Here is a 6,386-nt window from a genome sequence, read left to right as displayed (position 1 = left end):
CCAGTCTGTTTGTGAAATCAAAATACTAATAAATGTCTCACCCACCTCAGTGGCTTGCTGTGAGGGTGCCACATGTTAGAAAGTAGGCACTATTCTGAAGGCACTATTATTATCACTCCACCCTGGCATGACCAACGGGGCCCCGTGTGCCCAGGACCTTCCCCATTTTAAACCTGATATTCCCATGTCACCCTCTGTGCCTGTGCTCTGTGCTCGCCCACAGCACTGACTTAGGGGCCCCCCAAGTGGGCTGATGGAAGGCAGGGGTCTTGTCCATTTATTCCTCTGTCACGAGGGCAGGTGCCCACAACGGTTTGGTGACATACAAGAGTAACACCTCCCCTATGAATCTCCATGACGGCTGAGAGGGATCACTGTTCTTGCTGACTGCTCTTGGCCGCCAGTGAGGACATGAGCATAAATCAGAAGCAATCGATGTGTTTTGCAGAGTCATGCTGTAAAACTGTAGCAACTGCTTCACCATCCGGGTAACAGGTACACACCTGAGGGACTCCCAGGAGTGCTATCTGTGCACTCACCAGTGGCCCTCCCCAGGTCTGAGGTGGGATGCTGAAGGGTGGGATGACTGAGGCTCCCAGGAATATCCCGGAGAGACCCTGGCTGGTTGCAGCTGGGCTAACAACGGGGCTTTTGCACCACTGAGCGCCAGGCCACGGAGAAGCAAGTGGAGAGCGTCTGCCGACGGGATTCTGGGGTATTTCAGCTGTTTATTGCTGTGTAATGAGCCATCTCAAAATACAGTGTCATGAAACAACAGCCATTTTATTCTGCTCATGGAGTCAGGGGGTCAGTGTCCAGACTGGGCGCAGCGGGGAGGGCTTGCCTCTACCCCGCCCCCAGTGTCCGGATGTTGCGAAGATTGTGTCTGTGAAGCTGTGGGAAAACAGCACTGTCATAGGTTGCCAGTGGGGGTGCAGGTGGCTCAGCAATATTTATCTAAGTGACAAGTGCCCATGCCCTTTGACTCAGCAACTTCTCTTCAGGGAATTCTCTCACAGTAATACGAGCACACGGCACAAGGAAGCTGTGCGGGCAGGCTTACTGAGGCACCCTTTGAAACGGTAAAAGACTAATTGGGAGACTGCTAATAAAATTAGGGCACATCTAGTCATGGAATGCCATGTACTGTTAAAGCAAATCTGAGCTGTGCTGACTGCGTCTCCAGGATACAATTAAGTGGAAAAAACAGGTCACAGAGCAGTGTGTATAGAATGTACCTTTTGGGTAAAAGAAAACAATGTAGGGTTTTTTTGTTTTGTTTTTAATATATGTATACACTTGCCTATGTGTGAATTATGTGTAGAGGAAACGTAAGATAAGGATCACTGCTAGTCTAGAAGGTGTTGAGGGCTAGGTCATGGGAAGACAGGGCAAGAGAAACTTATTTTCATTGCATATTATTTTGTAATTTGAATTTTATATCATGTGAACATATTACTCATTCAAAATTAAAATTGTTTTTAAAATGCTCAGTTTTGATGTTTTTAATCATAAGTGCAAAGCTTTATGTAGAAATATTACACCAAAGATATGGTTTTGGCAGATCTGCCTTTCCTGAGTGCCTACTGTGTGCTATGAAGCATAGGAATGACCATACTGTGTAGAGTACATAGTCATTTCTACTCCTCAAAAGAGCCTTGCAAGGTAGCTGGTGTGTGAATAGTGTCTGCTGCCTTCATCCCACACTTACCTTGCTAGGCTCTTCTCTGTGGTGCGGGCTGGAGGTCTGCAAGTTTCCCAGACCCCCGATCAGCTGACTGCCAGTGGGAGACACTGGCCGGGCTCAGAGGATGGGAAGGAGGGAGGAGCCCTCCAGTCCTGAGCTCCTGGTGGCATCTCAGGCCATTGTGGTGGCAGCAGCTGCTCAGGCAGCAGGAATCAGTTTTTGGAAAATACTATTTTTGCATTTGCTCCTCTAGTCTCAGGGACCAGAGGAGGTCCCTCCAATTATTGATCTGTGGGTGTCCTTACTGCCCTCTGGCTTCTCCTGCCCACCCAACACCTCTGTAGACAAAGGTCTGTATTAAATTCCTTCTGTTGAAATACCTAGGGTGGCTTTTATTTCCCCCCCCAAATAGACACTAATATAGGTAACATAACCCTCATTTTACAGTTGAGAAAATTGAACAGAGAGGAAATGACTTAAACAAAGGGCAAACCCAGTACCTCTCCTCCCCACTGTGCTCCAGCCACCCTGGTCCCATTCCCGGAAAACAGAAAGCTCATTGCCCTCCAGAGCCTCACACCTGTTCTCTCTGGGCAGAACACTATCTCCAGCTCTTCACGTCCACATTCTTTCTTTCATTCAGGTTCCATGCAAATGTTACCTCTTGAAAGAGACCTTCCGTAGCCATCCAAAATCTCCGAGTCACTAGTGCTGCTTGATTTCTTCTTAGTACTTACCATTCTCTGAAAATGTTTATTCACTCAGTTGTTTACCCCACTGCACTGGCGAGTCCACGAGACCAGGAGCACTGTTTGTCTTACTAACTGCTGTGTCTCTTGTGCCTAAGAGACTGCTGTGCACTCAACAGGTATTTGCTAGAAGAATGAATGAATGAAAAGGATAGTAAGAGAAGCAACAGACTGTTTCTGAGGACCAGCCAGGACAAGCCTTCCCAATGGCTGCCTCTGCCGGCAGTTCGGGGGTCTTGCCAGGAGTCTCCACTGCATGGGAGTTCAGCTTCCACCATTCAGATCGTGCCTTCTGCGGGTGCTGTCACTACATGCTGAGCGAACCTGCCCGTGAACCTTCCAGAAGAGGTGTGAGCACTAACAGTGACCAAGAGGCAACATTCTGGGGGGGAGGGGAGGTCTCAGCTCAAGTCAGGAGACTGGAAGCAGACAGCATGTTAGAGGTTAAGCACAAGAGCCCAGCAGGTGGCAGATCACCCTAGGTCCACAGTTGTTTGAGCACTTGCATCTCCTCTGTGTGCTAGACACTGGCCTGGGACCTGTCCTCATTAACAATGACAGTGGCATTTCCGGAGCTCTTCCTGAGAGGCATCATAGCATACTGTAATCTCTAGACCCAGACAGGTTGGGTTCAAATCCTGACTGGCTTCATGACCTTGGCAAGTCACTCAGGTCCTCTGGAACTTGGTTTCATTTGCAAAATGAGAATGTTGGCAATAACAGTATCACTTTCATAAGGTTGTTGTGAAGATCAAGTTAAATCACTTAGAATATTTAGAACAGGGCCTGGCACTGACAAGTTCCTATTGTTACCTTGTGTGCTGTTCTAAGTTCCTGGCATGTATCATCTTACGTAATACTCAGCAGTCCCCTGAAGAGAGGAGCTAGTATCAGCCTCATGTAACCAGGAGGCTGAGAAACAGGTTCTATACGAGCAGCCCCAGATCAGAGTGTGCGGCCGGGCTTCCCACCCAGCTGTTCCAGAATCCTTAGAACCCCCGGAATCACCACTGGTCCAGGAAAAAACAGACCTTCCCTGGCCAGTTTGGCTCTGTAGTTAGAGCGTGGGGCCCACGGACTAAAGGGTCCCGAGTTCAATCCCGGCCAAGGACATGTACCTCAGTTGCAGGGTCGATCCCCAGCCCCGCTCAGGGCACGTGAGGGAGGCAACCGATTGACGTGTCTCTCTCACAACGATGTCCCTCTCTCTCCCCCCCTGAAAAGCAATGGAAAAAATATCCTCGGGTGAGGATTTTTAAAATTATTATTATTTTTATATATCTTTATTGGTTTCAGAGAGAGGAAAGGAGAGGGAGAGAGACAGAAACATCAATGATGAGAGTCATTGATCGATCTGCTGCCTCCTGCACACCTCCGACTGGGGATCGAGCCCGCAACCCGGGCATGTGCCCTGACCGGAAATCGAACCCCGATCACCTGGATCCTAGGTTGATGCTCACCTGCTGAGCCACGACTGGCTGGGCTGGGTGAGGATGTAAAAAAATTTAAAGCAACAATACACCAGACCTATCTGTAGGTAGTGACATGGCTACATGGTAATTGTTCAGGTCTCTAGCACACCCTACAGGAAGACCAGGTATGTGCTTCTGAGACAGGCCCAAGGTCTAGAACAGTGAGAGTCAATCTTTTTCATCTTGTGGCACATAAAGTAACATTCTGCAGCACACCAAAAAATGTATTTTTTGCCAATCTGACAAAAAAATAGGTGTACTTTTTATTGACTCACAATAATAGTAATTACCTACCCTTTTTGCTCCAAAGTGATTTTTTTAAAAAAAATCAGGTGTCTATACTTGTATATAAGGATTTTGGTACCAAGAATTAACTAATCAGATGTAACCTTATTATGTGACATGATCAGTAAGATGCAGCTCTATTCTATGGCCTATACATTTATGGTTCAGGACAGGGTGTTCATACAGAGGGCTATTGTGTTGGCTGTTGTCATTTTTTTATTTGACAATCTAAGGGAAAAGAGGTCAATACCTAAGTAACCATGTATTGTATGCTTTATTTTTTAAATATGCCTTATTGATTTCAGAGAGAGGGAGAGGGAGAGAAATAGAATCATCAGTAATGAGAGAGAGCCACTGATCAGCTGCCTCCTGCATGCTCCCTGCTGGGGATTGCGCTTGAAACCCCGGCATGTGCCCTGACCAAGAATCACACCATAACCTCCTGGTTCATAGATCGATGCTCAACCGCTGAGCCATGCTGGCGGGGCTGCTTGTTTTAAAAATGCTTGTGGCACACCAGTGTGCTGCACACACGGATTGAAACTCACTAGTCTAGAAGCATAGTTGACTGGGAGAGAAAGGCATTTAGGCAAAGTACAGAACATCTGGAGACCTACAAACCCTCTGCATTTGCTAGCCTGGCAAGTTTCAGAAAGGTAAGAGGGGCAGTTGAAGCTGGAGAGGTAGGTAACCTCCAAACTATGGAGGTTCTAGGTTGTGCTAAGGAGCTTAAATTTTGTCTTGTAGGGACTGAGAAGATGTCAAGCATTTTAAACTACTGTAGACTCTGAGCCAGAAGGAGACCAGGGGTCCTCCGTGTGAGTTGCATCTACACCTGCGGCCCTCCTGCCCCGCTTGCCGAGTCCCCCAGACCTGGGTGCTTCTTCCAGTATCAGAATCTGGAGATTTAGACGTGAGTTGCTCAAATATTTGAAGCCAATTACTGTCTAGCAATAGTGACTGTGGAAAGCAGGAGAGGGACTAGAAGTTCAAAACCTGACAGGGATTCCCCCCAGAATTAGCCCACAGGTCTCTGGGAATCTAGGGGTCACCGAGGTCACTTCGTCCTCCCTGACTCCCCGCGCGGGCTCCCGCAGGGCAGGGCAGGGCAGGGCAGGAGGGGCTGCCCTCTGAAGAGGGGTTCTTGGGGTGCCGCTGGAATAAGCATTTCCAGGGGACCCGCGGGAGGATGGGACCCGGTGGGAAGCTGTCTCGATGGCGTTACCCCCCGCGGTTCCGAGTCCCATTTCCCTCGGTCCCGTCACAGGAGACGTGCGGGTGCGGCGCCAGCAGAGCCGCACAGCCAGCGCGGCTTCCCTCCCGCCTCCGCGGGGCGCGGGCCGCCCGGGGAGCTGCGCCGGAGACCCGGGGGAGCGGCCCGGGCGAGGGGAGGCCGCAGCGGGGGCCCGGGGCCCGGCCCGTCCGCCGGCCGTGCGCTCCAGGGGGCCTGAGCGCGAGCCCCTTCGGCCGGCGCCCGCAGCCCCGCCGTCCCCTCCGGGGGCGTGGAGCCCGGCACAGGCCCACCGGCCGCCTTCCCTTCGCTCCGCTCCGGCGAGTCAACGCCGACGACGACGTGGCGCCGCCCCGGCCCTGCCAGTCCGCCCGGCCCAGCGCCGTCCGCGCCGCGGGGCCCTCTCCTTCCCAGCACCGCCCCGCGTCGTTGTCCGGCCTTTGCTTCCAACAACCCGCGAGCCGGGACGCCCGCGCGGCAGGGGCCCCGCCGGTCCTGCGCCCGGATAACTGGGGGCCGGAGAGGGCGCAGCAGCGACCGCCTCCGAGAGGGCCGGGCGCCTCCCGCCGCGGCGACCTTAACGGTCAGAGGCGGCTGTGAAGGGCAGGCCGGCCGCCTCCGGAGGCGAGGCCGAGCCCGAGCCCGGGCGGGAGGCGGCGGCCGGGGCGGGAGCGCGGCGCCCGCGGCCGCCCGGACCTCGCGCGGCGCCCTGGGAGTTGTAGGCGCCTCTCGCCGCCCTCCCTCCGCTCCCAGCCGGAAGGCCCGAGCGTGCCCGCGGACGGGCGCCCGCCTCCCAGGCGGGGAACTTCGGGGAACTCTGGCTTCTGCAACGGCGCCGGGAACCCGGCTCTTCCCAGGACGGCCCCCAGTACACCGCCTCGGGGAGGGCCCCGTTTTCCAGGCGACCTCGGAGAGGCGGGCTGCCGGCCCGGTGCATTGTGGGCGTTGTAGTCCGGGGCCGG

This window comes from Miniopterus schreibersii, assembly GCF_964146895.1.
Source record: "Miniopterus schreibersii genome assembly, chromosome: 16".
NCBI lineage: Eukaryota > Metazoa > Chordata > Mammalia > Chiroptera > Miniopteridae > Miniopterus > Miniopterus schreibersii.
Note: the sequence above shows the minus strand (reverse complement) of the source record.